The 17,184-nt window shown below is 46.9% G+C and overlaps 1 protein-coding gene and 1 long non-coding RNA gene across 17 annotated transcripts in view; one reads left to right on the top strand and one right to left on the bottom strand.

The window, feature by feature from the left end:
- MSI2 (musashi RNA binding protein 2) overlaps positions 1–17,184 on the top strand; it is a 403,404-nt gene that overhangs the window by 154,285 nt on the left and 231,935 nt on the right. The window lies entirely within an intron of this gene.
- Positions 5,690–10,579, bottom strand: LOC145543532 (uncharacterized). 2 transcript variants are annotated; one of them, XR_014080763.1, is made up of 3 exons: positions 8,617–10,579; positions 7,084–7,145; positions 5,690–5,894 (listed from the first exon to the last, which is right to left on the bottom strand). It is a non-coding gene; the product is annotated as an uncharacterized LOC145543532 (long non-coding RNA). The 2 variants fall into 2 exon arrangements; XR_014080762.1 differs by having other exon boundaries at positions 7,084–7,272; positions 8,617–10,125.

Genomic DNA, 17,184 nt, shown 5'->3' with positions numbered 1-17,184 from the left:
CTGCCATTGTAGCGGGAATGACAGTCATAGACGGTATGAAAATGAATGGTTGTGGCTGTGTTCCAATAAAACTTTATTTACAAAAAACAAAAGGCTGCTGGATTGGGCTCTAAGCCAGAGTTTGCCAGCCTCCTGGTTTTGCATATTGCCTGGTAATAAGGCATTGATTTTTTTTTTTTTTTCTTTTTAATACTCAGACTGGCTGGTGTCAAATCTCAACTCATCTATTTATTAGCTCTGAGCAAGCCATTTAACTTCTTTCTACCTCAGTTACTTTATCTGTAGGATGGGAATGAGGATGGTACTTAAACCTCACAGGATTGTCATGATTCATAATTGAACTGAGACATACATAGTTCTTAGCATCCTGCTGAGACTAAGTGCGTGATAAACAGTAGAAAGATGAGCTGCTGTTAGTTTCATCCTCTTAAGACCCAGGCAGTCAATCCTAAAGGAAATCAACCCTGAATATTCATTGGAAAGACTAGCTGAAGCTCCAGTATTTCAGCCACCTGATGCAAAGAGCATCATTTTTTCCAATGAGAAAAATGGAAAAAATTTTCCCAAATTGGAAAAAATCCTGATGCTAGTAAAGATTGAGGGCAGGAGGAGAAGGGGGAGACAGAGGATGAGATGGTTGGATAGAATCATCAACTCAATGGACATGAGTCTGAGCAAACTCTGAGAGAGAGTGAAGGACAGGTAAGGCTGATGTGCTGCAGTCCATGGGGTTGCAAAGAACCGGACACGACTGAGCCACTGAACAGCAACAAGACCCAGGTTCAGCCGCTAGAGTTGCCTTTCCAGTGCTCTTCAGCAGTTGCCCCCTACCATGTATCCACCCCCAACACACACACCTATCTCTCTCATCTCTCTCATTTGTCCCGTGGGTGGGTTTACCACTCAGTTCTTCCACTCTCCTTGGGGATAATGCAAATTGAAAGTCTTTCCTGGATCCTTTTTGCCTGAAGATGAAGATTGAGTTTTGTATAGTTTTCAATGGCACACACCTTGAGTTCAGTTCGACTACCCTGATGCCTTGAGTTTGTGAAATTGACTTCGGCTCCTCTGGCTTTGATGGAAAACATTGAACTAATACAGACCAAAAGAGAATTCTTCTGGATGGACCCTGCTGATGAACTCTTTAAACTTGTTTGAATAAGTAAACTTTTTTTTTGGCCGAGAAGGAATAGAAGATACTGTCTGGAAATTGTCCCAGTATCATTTAGCTGATGTTTACTAAGATATATTTGTATATTGATCCACCAACCTGTTTATTGAGCTTATTTAGCCTCTTGAGAGAGCTTTCCACATTCTCATTTAAGTTTTCTTTCCTGTGTCTAATAAGCTTGGTCTTCTGGTTTTCGAATTTATTGCAAATATTAAGGGGTGGGAAGATGTTAATTGACTCAATGTAAAGAGGAGAAAGGAAAACCCGTAAAAGCAAAAATGATTTCAATCTTAAAAAGTAGCGTGTTGTAGAACTGTTTGCTGCAGGGGAACAGTCATCTTTCCTCGTTAGATCCAGAAGGCATCTCACCTGCAGCCTCACACATCGTAGACTGCGCGTTGATTCATTCCCCCGATCTCCTGAATGCTAGGCGCTGAGCTGGGAGCCAAGGGCACAGCCCTGAACGAAACAGACAAGGTCCTTGCTTACTTGTAGCTTGAGTTTTAGAGTGGGGCTGGGGAGCACGAGCCAAGAACAAAAGAGTAAAAAAGTAGAATAACTGCAGATCGTCTCAAAAAGATAAACCAGGAGCTGGAAGAACCCATAAGGGAATATGAAAGAGGGGGGAATCTTGGTTTATTGGGGGGAAAAAAGTCAGATTTGCCTAAATTTACATGTAGCCTCTTTGCCCGAGTAGACTATAAATTCCATGGAGGTGGGGCGGGGTTGTTTCCTCACTATGTGCAGCATCAGGATGATCCCAGTGCTGGGCTGTAGTCAGTGCTCAGAAAATAGCGGTGGGATGAGTGGGCCCTCTGTGTCAGAGGGCAGGGCTGCGCCAGACACTGGAGGCATTTCCAATGGTGAAATTGTGGTTTTTCTGTTTTAAAATGGGGAGTTAGGAGAATGTATTCAGTTACCAGAAGCATTTCCATAAGTGGGTCCCATCTTTCCCCTGAAGTCAGGATAAAGGAGCTGTTCCCACCCTGTAGTAGAAGCTCATGAGAACGGAGAGGCTCTCTGGGCAAGCGGAGCTGGGCAGCAGGCCCTTTCCCAGAGCTGAAAGGGTCTCAGGCATGTCTAGGTGTTGAGCGTGGGCACACAGCACTCTGGAGAAGGGATGGATGAGAGGAGGGTCAGGTGGGGTCTGTGGTCTGTTGCATCTAGCCCTGCTCCTCTTCGGTCTCTGGTCTAAGAAAAGCAGAGGGCCTGCTGCATGGGAGCTATCAAGCTGGCGGGAGCATTGTTTCGTGGCGGCCGGTGGGTGCTTGGCTTCTCCCACAGGTGAGGCCACCAGCTTCTCTGCAGACTTGTTATTTTCTGATCAGCCAGGCTGAGGGGTGAGAACGGGTCCAACAGCATTAAGCCAAAGCGCAGACATTTCTGATGCTGGGGAATCTGGCTGTGGATGGACAGAACTCGTCTGCGGGTACATTTTTTCTCGAAAGAACAGAGGGATGCCACTGGTGAGTATTGCCTGGCTCTTGGAAATTGTCAGGATTGCATGGGATGAGACTGAATGATTCTGGACTTTGGAATCAGGTAGACCTGAGTTTTTTATTTTCTTGGGCTCCAAAATCTCTGCAGATGGTAATTGCAGCCCTGAAATTAAAAGATGCTTGCTCCTTGAAAGGAAAGCTATGACAAACCTACACAGCAATTAGAAAGCAGAGACATCACTTTGCTGTCAAAGGTCTGTATAGTTAAAGCTAAGGTTTTCCAGTAGTCATGTACAGATGTGAGAGTTGCACCATAAAGAAGTCTGAGCACCGACTAATCGATGCTTTTGAACTGTGATGTTGGAGGAGACTCTTGAGAGTCCCTTGGACAGCAAGGAGGTCAAACCAGTCAATCCTAAAGGAAATCAACCCTGAATATTCATTGGAAGGACTGATGCTGAAGCTGCATTACTTTGGCCACCTGACACAAAGAGCTGACTCATTGGAAAAGATCCTGATACTAGAAAAGATTGAAGGTAGAAGGGGGTGACAGAGGATGAGATGGTTGGATGGCTTCTTTGACTCAATGGACATGAGTTTGAGCAAAGGCCAGGAGATAGTGAAGGACAGGGAAGCCTGGTGTGCTGCAGTCCATGGGGTCGTAAAGAGTCAGACATGACTGAGCGATTGAGCAACAACAACAAGACCAGAGTTTGAATCCAGATGCCCTCATTTGCTGTTAGGGTTGTGCCCTGGGTGGGGCTGGCGATTCACTCTCCTGAGCCTCACTTCTTGTCTCTTAAGTGAGGATAGAAAGTTATTTATGTGGGGGAGGGGTGTTGTAAAGAATTAAGAGATACAAGTTGGCCCAGTGTCTACTCAGTGAGAATCTCCCCTCTTCCCAATCATATTCTCTCTCTCTTTTTTTCTTTCTTTCCTGTACCCCCGTCCCTCGCGTGTCTGAAGCCCCTAACTGCTGACTCTGCAGCAGTTATAGGATGGGTTCACTCGCATCCTATAAACTCCCCCACCATAATCTGCAGGACACACTGCCTCTGTCCCACGTGGACGGCTTTCAGTTGTTCAAGGACTACTTTCTTGGCCCCTCCCAGCCTCTGCCCCATTCCTCTGCAGCTGTCAGTTCCGTGACAAAACCTGAACCACACACGTCCTGTGTCTGAGATCCTGCTAGGCTTAACCCAGCTGGAGCTACTGTGGGGGGAGGCCCATGGGAGGATTTGGCTTTTTTTCCTCTTATGCTAATGAAGTGAATATGGCAAGGAGTCACAATATTTTCTTTCCAGGCAAAGAAATGTTGTAGTAGGAGAAACAGCATGCAGGGGAAGCAAATGTGATCTTACTGGATTCTCTCAAGGGAGGAATAGGACAAATTGTCAGCGTCTGTTGAGAAGATAATGCTCTCACCATGATAAATGCCAAGTTTCTATTGAAAACCACCATCTTAATGGTGGCGTCCCTAGAACTCGGTGCGTGCCTGGCAGCAGAGGCCGTCAGCGCAGGAAAGCAGATATTTGTAGGGGGGTTATTTGTTTGCGATGAGAAATCAGTTTAAAGCAAATGAGACCATGCATTAAAAATATTCTTTTTCGGCAGCTTTATAGAGCTACTTGAGTGCTCCATTGCGGCCTGCACTTAAAACACACCTATGGGGAGACTTCCACCCTCAATAAATATTTCTTGCATATGACTTAGATTAAAGGAGCATGCGGGATTGGAAAGCCGCCTAAAATAATTTCCCCTCCCATAGGAAGCAGCTGCTATAATTCACTTGCAAGTTATTTCAAACAGCCTATTCTAATAGAAATTTCTGCGTTCTTCTCAGGAATTGGCATTTTTCTAGAACTGTCTATCGTAGCACCCTTTCTGGATAAGGGTGTGTCTGGTGGTATTTAATTCAGTGCCACTCCCTGGAAGGGCTTCTCAGCTGTTGGTTGCCTTTTTGGGGGTGCTTTATGTGGATTTGTCTCAGCCTCTTCAGTGTAGCTGGTCTGCCTCACTCAGGGAGACCTGTGGGTTAGTGGGGGGCAGCAAGGGTGCTCCTAGAGGGCTAGAGAATTCAGGAGCTCTAAGGATGCAGGGCCGGGCTTCCCTGGTGGCTCAGCAGTAAAGAATCCACCTGCGATGCAGTAGCTTCAGGAGACGCGGGTTCAATCCCTGTCAGGAAGATCCCCTGGAGGAGGGCATGGCAACCCACTCCAGTATTCTTGCCTAGAGAATCCCATGGACAGAGGAGCCTGGAAGGTTACAGTCCATGGGGTCACAAGGAGTCAGACACAACTGAAGTGACTACGCATGCAAGGATGCAGGTCCAGTCAGGACCCTGGCTGGCTAGGGACCATGCAGCCAGCTGGAGACAGAGGAAGAAGGTCTCCATCAACTGTTCAAAGGCCTGGAGGTGGTTATGCTTATCCAACCCTTCATTCATACAACATCCTGATGCCCACTAGGTATTAGGCACTGTGTTGGGATCAGAGATCAGAGGCAGAGTTCTCCCTGCCTGCAAGGTCGAGAAGTAGAGACTCCAGTTTAAGAAAAACAACTCAGGGCAGTGAGGAGACACAGGGAACCTGTGGACCGTCGCTGCTGAGTGGGGACGCGGGGGCCACTGTTGGACTTTTGCCACCCTTGCTTTACATCTGCCATCTTGCCTGTTGCCTATGGCAACCTCTGAGGGCGACTCAGGTCTTCCTTTGCCTCAGCACCAACCTGAGTGCCAACCTGGAAAAGGTGCCTGACAGACGTTTATTCTGGGCTCCCTCAGGGTTGGCATGGAGGGTGGGAGGAAGCCCACCTTGTGTCTTATCCACATAACCTCTGGAGACAGCAGCCCTGCCCTGTGCCCACTTTGGGAAGAACCAAGTAAAGAACATTCACTTCAGTAGATCTCGGAGCAGTGAGTCTGACGGGTCATCAGCAGGGAGGAGGCAGGGTTCAAGTTGGATGCCTGCATTCACCTTGCCCAGATTGTTACCAGCTGAGGACACGCCCTAGAGTTCTCCCCTTCTTGCCAAGTTCAGAGTTCCTGTGTGAGATCTTACCCTTCAACCTCACCAGAAGCTACAAGCCCAGTTCGTTTATTTGACTGACGGGTGGGACCATGAACAGTATCTTTTCAGTGCTGGAGAACCTTGGAGAACATTAGTCAGGGTGTCCCAGTTATGTTCGTACTCGTTATTGCTTCCCAGATGCGTTTAACCTGGGCCCTGCCAGTGGATGGATCTGGCAGCTCAAGGAAATTGACAAAGACGACTCCTCAGATGCACCTAGGACAAAATTATAGTTGAAGTTAGTGTTTTTTTTTTTTTCTTCAAAACCCGTAACTTTTAACCACTGGCTTGAAAGTTTATATAAAGTGTTCCAAATCAAATGTGTTAGTTCTATATACCTTTTTTTTTTTAAAGGCAACAATTAAAAATGGCATTTATTTTCAGACACATTGAGTGCTCCCAGTTTCTAAGGATGTAGAGTCACATGTTTTTATCCGAATTTTCGTTCCTAGCTCCATGCTCATGTAGAGCAGGGGTTGCACACTGACTGAAAAGGCCAGATAGCAAATATTTCAGGCTCTTATGGGCCTTATGGCTCTTGTGGGCCTTATGGTTCTGCTGGTACAGCACAAAGGAGAAATATGTAAATGAGCGACTATGGCTGTGTTACAATAAAGCTTTATTTACAAAAACAGGCAGTGGGCCAGATTTGGCCTGGGGGCCATAAGTTACTGTAGGCATTTCTAGTCCCCAATTCAAGTCTCAAAGAAAGCAGTGACTTCATAGAATTGTGAGTAGGTATAGGGCCATTCGTCAGATGCTTTGCAGGGGGTGGGGGATGGCGTGTGCATACTTGTTTGGAAGAGTGCCTTTTTCATGTACACATGCATCAGAAAAGTGCATTTGTGGTCTCACTCCATCCCTTCAAGCCATTCGGAAAACTCCTTCAAAGTAAGCAGCTGCAAATACAAGGTTGACTAGAGAGAGCAGAGCCTAGAGCCCACAGAGAGTGCTGGGCTGGATGGGTGAGGGTCCTGGGGTCCGGTTTCTTCTTCAGTGCCTGGGTGCTCTGCTCGGTGATGTGTACTCTGTGTGGCTGTGGCAGCCACAGGTAGAGGGTTCTACCTGGGAATGCGTGCGGAAGCTTTGTTGGTGATGCACTTCCCGCTCTACCATGATCCTAACGTGGAAGGCCAAAATGAAAATTTGTGTGAAGCTTCCTATGGCTATCCTTTACTCTGTAGACTGACACCCCTGAGCTGAGAATTTGGTTATAGTCATGTCTGCTGAAAGAAAAAAACCTTATCCACGTGGATTAATTTGTACTCCTTAGTTCTGTAAAAAACCCAGTGACATTGACATGTTGATGAAAATGTGGAAATTAACACTTGGAAATTTTTATATAAAACTCACATTGAAATTTCAACTAAACATTCTCACACTAAAAAGAGCTCTATACTTGTACCTGAAAAACTCAATTTGATGCCAGCTGCTTATTTCTCCATTGTGGTCACGTGGGCTGAGGTTCTTAGTATGAAATGTAATTTACACAAATTAGTCCAAGACAGGTAGAGTGTGAAATTAAATTGATGCGATGATTTCTGTATTCTCTAGTAAGTGTTTCTCTGAAAATTCATCATTTCTGTCCTAGAAACTTTGAAGTATGGGTTTTTAAAAAAAAAAAAAAAAGCAAAGTTTTTATTGGTTAAGGATATGGAGCAATGCTAATTACAGGCTAAAAAGGCATGTTTTATTTTGTTTTGTGGCTAAATATTAGAGTAAGCCCAATTTGGATTACTGATCGATGTTGAAAACTTAGAATTTAACATGTCTATTAAATTTTTCAACCATCTGGACCAAGTCAGTTAATTTCTTCGGCTGTGGCTAGGACAGTCTAGGGCTCTTAGTCATGTAGACCTCCAAAGAAGGTTCTGGAGACCCTTTGCAGATGGAAAACTGAAGTTCAAGAGTAACACTGTGACCTTGGAACCTCCCCCCAGGACCCCCAGGGTCCTGGCTGGGCCTGCCTCCACCACCCAAACCCCAGCTGCTGCCTCTCTCAGAGGTGGTTTTCGGTGTTTTATGTTGCCTCAGCAACCGTGGTAAGAAGGAGTTGAGTATAAGGTGTCCTGGCTTAACTCTGATAATCCCAAGAGGAAGGAGAATCACCATGTGTTCAGCAGTCATCCCTGAGGCCAGCTGAGGGGCCACATCAGGACGTTTTCATGACAGCAACCAAGACTGGCCTTCCCCTCACCAGCAGAACGTCAGCCCTCCAAGGCTGGACCCACCTGCTGAGTTCTTGGGGGGCTCTGGTGACCGCCCCTTGCCTAGAAAGGAGTCATGTTGCATTGAAAACTTGTATGAAACTTCCTATGGCCATCCTTTACTCTGTAGACTCACACCCCTGAGCTGAGAATTTGGTTATAGTCATGTCTTCTGAAAGAAAAAATTGAGGTCTAGGATGTCTGCGGTTTCATGTCATCAGTATCTTTCTGCTAGGCTGCCCGCCACCTCCCCACACCTCCCAGCAAGGTGGACCTCAGTGGGCCCCACCAACTTTGGGGTGAATCATTTCTGCCTGATAACTAGCGGCTGATATTCGGGGTGCCCTGAGAAATGAATTACGGGCTCTCATGGTGTTGATTTGTCCGTGGTGGCATGGGTGGTATTTATCTCTCTTGTCCCCGCTTTCAGAGCCTTTGTCTCCATCTGAGTCAGCATGACATGGTTTGAAAATTGCCTGTTTGTCTTTTAATGATGATTAATGTCCATAGCCATGCTTCAAATTTAGGATCTCTTCAAGAGTCTCGGAGACCGTTACCAAGAGCAACCTGGGGAGGGAGTTGGTTGTGCAGAGTTCTGTACTTCCCCTGCCCGAATAGATGCCTCCTCCATGTCTGTCTCTTCCCTCCAGCACCCTGTGGGCCCTTCTTGGGTCTTGGGCACCAGGAGCAGAGTTGGAGCGGAGGGGCGGACCCCCGCCTGGCCGGCTTACCTGACTGTCTTGATCCCTTCTGGTCAGTGCCTCACTGGTGCCGCTGGAAGGGTCAGTCCTTCTTGCCCCTTCCTCCTGCCCCCTGATCAGGGAGGCTGATGACGAGCTACATTTCCTCCGCAGCAGGTGCCTGTCATCTATCTGAAGATAGTTGCCAACATCTGGTACAATTGCCTCCACAAACGCAGTAACAAGGCGGCCTGCAGTTCAGGCGCAGAGTGAGCATCGCTGCTTTAATGATAACAAGCTGTTGGCCTCCCCTCTGAGATGAATCCATCTCACAGATGTTTGTCTAGTTTTGGCAATCGTATCGCACTATAGCTTTGGTGATTATGCTCAACTGGAGACTATTACAATAAAAGAAGTTTGAACTTGTTCCATTTTTACATCCCACTCCCTTCTCCCCTGTTCGGAGGTATAATTTATATCAATGGCTGTAATATTGGTTCCATTACGGAGGCCTCTTTACTTTTTATGATGTCACTGGAGCTGCAGCTTAGAGCCTGGCTTCCTCTACAGGTTAATGTGCTTTAGCTCCATCAGTGCTGTTAATAGCCTCCCTTAATGGCCCCCTGGCCGTCCTTCTCACCCTCTGTTGAGGGCATGTGGACAATGCGAGGTCACGTTATCGCCTTGGCTTGCTCTCTCCATCTGTAGACAGTTGCAGCTCATGCCTACCTGTGGGGAGTGCATAGTGTCTTGGGGGAGGCTTGGGGCCTGTATGGGAAGGAGAGGATGGGAAGAGGGGTTCTCCCTGAAGGTAGCAGGCCTGGACGTGTGGAAACTTCTGGACTGTTCTTGGCCTTCCTCTTTCGCTCTCTCCTTCTTCCCCGATTCATTTTTCTGAGACTGCTTCTCCTGCTTCCTAAGAGGCACAGTATTCTTTTATTAAAATAAATAAATCACAAAATAAAACAAAATAAATCAAAATCACAAGTTGGCAAAACAGCATATGGAGGCCCGGCAGGCAGTTATTGCTGCCGTGTTCAATATTTGGGGCTTTACTATTAACACAGTGGTTTACTGTTAGACGTTTTTACTATTATAGCTCCAGACAGGAAAATTGGAAGGAACTATCAACCTATTCAGCTCCTATTTAGTGATAGTAAATGCTAAGGATTTTTAATAGCAACTGTCATTAATTGGTCTTTGCTGTGTACTAAGCACTGAACTGCCTAGTACATCTAAAATTTTTTAGAATTTTTAAAATATTCCACGTAATTTTTAAATATAATTCTTTATAGAATTCTCACAGCGCCCCTGCCAGGTGTGTGTTCTTATGTCCACTGTCGCAGATGAGGAAGATGAGGTGCAGGGGCGTGGCGGTCCACGCGCAGTGCACAGACTCCACGGGGACCAAGGAAGCTCCTAGTCTAGGGCCAGCGAACTCCAGTCCCACGCTCATTCTGCCGTCATCACTGTCATCATTGAGCCTGCTTGCTGCCTGAATTGATGTCATGGAAAAATGTGCCCATCTGAAACGTGGTGCGTTACAGAAATCAGTACAGGATAAATCACCACCATCACTTGACATTTAAGCCTTTTCATTTTAATTTGGATATGTCTTTGTCAAAGATTAGGAAACATCATTTTGGCAAGGTGTTATTTTTGGCAGCTGGCTCTGGGGTGGGTGAGTCAGCCTAGCTGTGTATGTATCATTGGTGGCTGGACACCACGTGTTTCTTTCCTTAGCCAGAAATAGGTACCGGTTCCATGCCGGTGACACTTCCAGGAGCCCTGGACTGTGGCAACGAGCACTTGTGTAGGAGCCTTTCTGCAAGCACCGGCAGTCCATCTCATCCTCTGGACAGGACACTGTTCTGTAAAGAGTTCCTCAGATGTCTGCGTTTGAGTTCCATAGGGATAGAGAAAAACGTTTCCCCTGAAAAATTAAAATAGAGTGGTTTTTTGGTGATGCTTGTCAAATTTGAAAGCCATTGGGTGACTCGTGAAAAATAATCGTTCTCAGAAATGGCTAAAAACGTGAAACTTGAAATCCAGCGGGTTATTGAAGACTTGCCATGATCTTTGCCCTCAGAGTTAGCTTTTAAGTATACATTTTTAACTTGGGCTGTACGAGGTCTTTGAAGAAGCCCCCACGGAAATTTGCAGACTTACCTGTTGGTTCCTTTTGTGATCTTGGGCAGCATTTACCTTCTCGGGATTTTGGCTAGTCCTTCTATAAAGTTGGACTGAAGGACAGTTTGAATCTGTTCTGGCCCTTGAGTGGTATTCCATTGGCTGGGACACAATGGAAGTGTCTGTTTTATGCATGACCATTGCTAGCTTCATTGTGGGTCTGAACTGGATCCTCGGTGGCCTAGAGTCAGGTCAAATCAAGTAGAATGGACCACGGGAGGTAGTCGGTTGACTTGGCATCTTCTGTTCCTCAGTTTTCCTCCCTGGGCGCAGGTCTCCCATGCTCGTGATCAGCAGTAAAGCTTTTCCTGCCTGTGGCATCCACCCTCTCCTGCCCTCATCAAGGCCTTCATCCTCTCCTGCTTGCCCCTCCATGCCGAATCAGTTCTTCCTTTGCAGCGCTAGAGCCAAACCACCCAAACGCAGAAAAGACATGTGGTGTGACTTTTTCCACTTTTCTCTCTTGCGGTAGTTACAATATTATTAAAAATCCATTAAATTTTAATGGACCCTATAAAATATGTGCTCTTGTGAAAGCAAGCACAGATAATTATTTCTGATGAATAAACCAAGAGAACAAGTGTGTATGAAGTTCATGCTGCAGCATTCAATTTTTATTATATACATCTCCTGCAGGGGCAATCACTGTGATGTTCCAGCTGGTTGTGTCGAGAGCCAGTTCTTCTCACAGATCCTTGGGGACAGCAGGAACCCTGCACTGTCTGGGCTGTCCTCAGAGCTGGTTTGTACGTGGAAAGATGGGCCATGGATGGTAGCCGTCTTCTGTTAAACTCTTCAAACGGAAGAAGGGAGGATGAAGTGATTCAGAAGAAGAGTGCTGTTTCACCAGCACTGTCAGGTCGCTGGGAGGGGTGAAGATCAAAAGCAGACAGAAGTTCTACCCAATGGCTCTGTGCTTTGGGTCAGTCTCTTAACTTGTCTGGGCGTTTGCTTACTAGCTGAGGGATAGTAGTTCTGTGTGACTTGGGGTTTGACTGGCAAGTCCTGCCCCCCCAACCCTCCCCACTCTCTGTCCTTCCACTGGAAATGTTCTCCTAGCTCTAAAAGTTGGGGGAAGACCCCCCTCCCCATCCTCCCACAGTCCTTGTGGTGTGAGGCTTGGGGGCTGTGGGGTCTGGGTGTCCTGAGGTCTCTGGGGGTGGAGGCTTCTGTGCTGTTTCCTAAGGGTTGAAAGTGCCTCTGGGGAGCCCCGGGGGGCCAGCCGCCTCCTCGCCTCACTCTGCCCCTCAGGCCACCTCTGCCTGGTGACTCCCATGTCCCAGGGGGCTCAGAACCAAAGAGGCGGGCCAAGCCCGGCAGAGCTTCATGTTTGAGGCCGTGCCAGGGCACTGACACCTGATCTCTGAAGTTGAACGAGGCCCAGCTTCTGATCTTTGGCTCGGCCCATTTCCTTCCTGGGGCAGGGTTAGCCATCCTGCAGGATCTGGCCCGAGGGAGCGGGGGCAAGCTTCAGGAAGCACTTGCAGTGGTTTGAAAATCCTGGTTAGCTCCTGTGAGCATTTCTTCCCAGACTGCAGAGTTGCGTTACCCTCACTTTCAGTCCCGCTCAGCTTCCTGAAGAGGGGAGGGCCACGGCTGTTGCTGGGTTACAAGGAGGTGTTCTGGAATATTCCAGAATGAGACCTGGAAATCAGCTGCCAGGATCAGGAATGAGGCAAGTGCAACACTCCGCACTGAACTGGGTGATCAGTACGTGAAGAAAGTTTATTTTTAACACTGGCATGATTTTGTTTAAAAACAAAAGGTGTACTGGAAAAAATTAAATACAGAAGTAAGCAAAGAACTAGAAACAGTTTGCTCTTGTATTTCATCACCCTGAGATAACCCATAGGAACATTTTTGGGGCAGCTTTGCAAAAGTCTGTCTGCACGTACGTGAGCATACCTAAGTTCATATAAATGGCTGCGTACATGTTTAGATTCATGGTATCCTCTCTGGTTTGCCAGACTGCCATTTCCATTCAGTGATGTGTTAGAAACATCTTCCTATGTCAGTATACCCTATATTGTCATATTTGATACCTGTGTTGTTTTTGTGAGATCGTGTACCGTGACTGGCTCACCGAAACCCTTAGTTGGAACCGTCTCGGTTAGGTTGCTTTCTGGATGTTATCACTGTCTGGTCTTCTGCTGTCACGACTGCCCTTGTGGATGCATTTCTCTCCTGCTCCTGCTATACTTTTGACCCAGCAATTCCACTTCTAGGAATTTACAAGAAGCAGATAATAACACATTTTACAATCTTCTGTTTGCTGTTAAACTGCCCCAGAGAGAGGTGGTACTTGGTCTACCTTTCTACCAGTGAACAGCGTGAGATTCTGAGCTTTGGTGTTCCAAATTCTATACCCACGTTTTCATAAAATTTACATTCCTCTGAAATGTGTCATTTGAAACACTGAAAAAAGCATATTGAAGAGTGAAGCATCTGCTTTACCGTGACTTTTTAATGCTTTATGCTACCGATCCTTGAAGTCTTGAATTATCATCTGGAGGGTTTCAGGATCAACCTCGAGTTGAGTCATGTCAAAAGTGTCAAAAGTGGCGTCAGATAAAGTGTTTTCAAGTGGGAATGTTCAGGTGTGATTTTTTTTCAGTGGATTTTTGATCATTGTTCCTAGCTTTGTACCTGTACCCGGTTTGTCCTAAAAAGGATATAACTTCAGACAAATGACGACTTTTTCCCCCCTTCATATAATACAATCAGTTATTTGCTCTGCCTTGTGAAAGCGTTACCATTGTTATTTAAATTCTGCGTTGCTGCTTTAAGATAAGGATTCAGCTTGTTACCTGTTTTATCTTTTCCTTCCAGCTCAGTGGGGACTACAGCCCTCTGCTTCTGTGTGTGTCCCCAGGGCCCAGTACACTGCCTCCCACTCCCTAGAGCCTGGGGTGCATTTTGTGACTTTTGTCCAATCACAAAGTTTTTGAATTGGAAGGTCTCTGAGAGTCACGTCCTCTATTGTAGAAATGTTTTTCATCTTCTGCCCATTTTAATTCGATAAATAGTTGTCGAGTGCTTTTAGTATACCAGGTGCTGACGGGACTGTGTTGTGACAGGGTCCCCGGCCTCATGGGGGTGACAGACCGACCAGAAGGCGCTTCAGGATGGTCAGGTGCTGGGAGGGGGCAGAAAGCCAGACCTGGGGAGCAGCCCACTGTCCAGGGCACACACTACCTTTCTCATCTCGTCAGTTTTTACATCTGCGTTTGATTTAAAAAAAAAAAGAAAACCTTTGCAGAGAAAGGCTCAGAGTTCATAGAACCCTTATTTCAATAGAGTGAAGGTTTAGTTAAGCAAGGCCTGGTGCAGAAGTGTTTGGGGAAGGGGTTTAGAGAAAGCTGACTGCTTTTATCCAAGATGACAGCAAGCGTCGCCAGAGGCCCCCAGGGCCCAAGGCTCCGGAGTTCTCCAGTCTCTGCTTCCACAGCTCAGCCTGGGCCGAGGTGGGGGTCCAGGTAAGGTCCTGCGATTGCTTGGCGAGATTCCAACTGAGGGATGCTCCGAACTTCTCAGGGGCGAGACCGTCATGGACAGAGGCCAGAAGATGCGTGGGGACATCACCAGATGTGAGGAAGTCATCCAGGCTGGGTAGGAGGTACGAGGGAGATGCAGTTTCTCCCCAGCTGAGGAGGGAGAGCGACCCCTGTGCATCCTGCGGTTCTGAGGATTAGCAAGGCCACCTGGTGACGGGGGAGGGTCACCAAATGTCATGGTGTCATTGAATTCAAGTTACTTAGTCTACTGTGTTCATCCAGCCTGTGGGAATCTCTTCTGCAGTATTGTCAATATTCCCAGATACTCCCATATTTGATTTGCTAGGTATCTCTTTCAACCTTCCAAGGCACTTGCTTCTATTTTTCAGTGGCTTTTAATGGTTTAGGGAAGAACTTTCCAGGAGTAAAAGAAAAAAATATGCTTCCCTTTTCGGATGAGCGCATAGTTCCTTATTTTGTCTTTCTGAGGTTTGCGGTGCAACAACTCTGTATTTAATGTATTTTGAACAGTGCTTTAATATGTATGTATAAATATAGGTATATTTTTGTATATAGGTGGGAATATATATATAGGTATATACATAAAATATATGTGTCAGTGGTTTGCTGTATATATGACAGCAGTATTCAAATTTGGCCATGTACCAGAATTACCTAAAGAGCGTTTAAGAAATACAAATTCATGGACTCATCTCTGGGGGATTAGGTGGTAGAATTGGGTGGGGGGCAGTGGCTGGGTATCTATTTTTAAAAGCCTCAGTATGCAGCTGGGGTTGGGGACCATTAGTAATCTCCGTATTTAGAATAAGGCCAGTCACTCTTCTAGGGGCGTCCAAAAGTGAATTCAGTAGCAAAAAGCTGGGTCTCAAGCCTTGCTTTGTCTACTTTTAATTGTCAAGTTTAGTCATATAAACACAATTCTGAGGTTCCCCCCTCGTCCTCCACCCCATCACATCACCTGTTTTCTAAGGTAAATATCCCCAGTGATTTGAGTTCTTCTGCTAAGGCAATGGCACCCCACTCCAGTACTCTTGCCTGGGAAACCCCATGGACAGAGGAGCCTGGTAGGCTACAGCCCATGGGGTCGCAAAGAGTCAGACACGACTGAGCGACTTCACTTTCACTTTTCACTTTCATGCACTGGAAAAGGAAATGGCAACCCACTCCAGTATTCTTGCCTGGAGAATCCCAGGGACGAAGGAGCCTGGTGGGCTGCCGTCTATGGGGTCAAACAGAGTCGGACACGACTAAAGCGACTTAGCAGCAGCAGCAGCTGTGATTTTGAGTGCCCTCCATTCTCCTGGGTAAGAATATGTTTGCCACTTCATGTGTATTTGTAAGTGGGTCTCTATGCCGTCTGTGGGCCAGGTGCAGGCTAGGCGTTGGAGATGGAGAGTGTACAGAAGCGACATCTCCCAGCCTACACGCAACACCTGAGCCAGAGCCCTTGTCTGCGGTGCCAGGTAGACCTTGCTGCACATGTCCAGCTTTTCCTAACAGTGGGGAGCAGTCCTGCCTGAATCTGCGAGGCATCCTCTGTCCAGCCAGGGGAGACCCCGGCAGACGTGGCCGCAGGTGAGTAGGACTGTCTAGTGGAACCTGACCTTTCTGAGTCAGCCCTGCATGAATTGCAGCCTCATTCTGCTCAGCCACCAAATACACAGCATTGCTCTGAGATCACTGGGGAAAGAGACGGGCCCTGATTCTGGAAGCGTTTTGCTGTTTTGTGTCTAAGAGATTAACCTTTGCTGTTGTGTCCTTCTAAATAAGTGGAACGAAAGCGGCTCACGTGTTGTCAGACCCTGGGAAAGGCATCTTTGTTGGGCTGTGTTTGAGTGGATCGTCCAGTGGCTCCTGCTGCCGCGGGCCTCCCTGGCTGGAGGCAGCCCTCCCCAGCTGGATGTGTTTGGAGCTTGCATCCACTCACGCGGCGTCCAGGGAGGCTGTGATGAAGTGAGGACCATCTGTTAGGGCCAGATAGCAAGGACGTCTGCAGCACGTTGAAGGTTGGTCTAGATGGCCAGCAAGGGGTTTTCGTGCCCTGCATGCCTGGATTCCCACCTCCCCACCACTGAGCTGGCTTCTGGACAGGGAGACTCATAACTCGAGTGGCTGTGGTTCTTAATATCAAAGCAACTCAATAGTAACCCCCAGCATACCCCCACCCCCATAATTCATATTCATTATGCTGTAGTTTTTTTTTTATTACGTAAATATAGCTCAGCAAAAGAAAGATTTATAGTCTCATCACTGAGAGCTAGCCCCCATTAGCGCTTTGTGTGTGTCCTTCCAGACCGGCTTTCTGCACGTTTGCTCTGCAGTTATCACATTGGTGGGGAACGTGGATGCTGGAGGCAGGCAGGCCTGGCTGCCAGTTCTTGGCCCCATCACTTCCCAGCTGTGTGACCTTGGGCAAGTTAATTTCTCTGTAAAACGGTGCTGTGTGGTAGAGTGTATTTCATGGGATGAGGAGTTAGAGGAGATGGCAGTGTGTGCCTCCTTAGCAGCAGACCTCACACACAGTGAGTGCTCAAGACCCATGGAAATTAAATCATACGTGCATTATTTATTTATATGATTGGGACTCCCTCCAAAGCTCGAAGGTTTGTTAGCAGACGACCGTGAATAAAAGTAGCTACATGTTTGCCCATTCATTGAGAATTCTATTGCCACCAAAGAAAACTCACCCAAAAGTTAAAGCATGATGCGCTTTTAATGGTAAACACTGTTATTTTGCTGCACAGTAATTGACGTGAATGGCAAACAGTTCACATCAGTGATTATAATTAATTAGTGTTGCTTTTAAATATTTTTGCAGCCAAATCCAAGCTCACTTTCTCTTCTCGTGTGATTCCCCACAGTATTGGGTAATGCCGCCCCTGTGGGTGTGCGTCTCGAGGGCAGGAATGGTGGT

The sequence above is a fragment of the Giraffa tippelskirchi genome, chromosome 3 (genome assembly GCF_054371585.1).
Source record: "Giraffa tippelskirchi isolate mGirTip1 chromosome 3, T2T-mGirTip1v1.2.pri, whole genome shotgun sequence".
NCBI classification, from domain to species: Eukaryota; Metazoa; Chordata; class Mammalia; order Artiodactyla; family Giraffidae; genus Giraffa; species Giraffa tippelskirchi.
The sequence above is the reverse complement of the archived record's forward strand: the minus strand, read 5'-3'. Positions and strand labels throughout refer to the sequence as shown.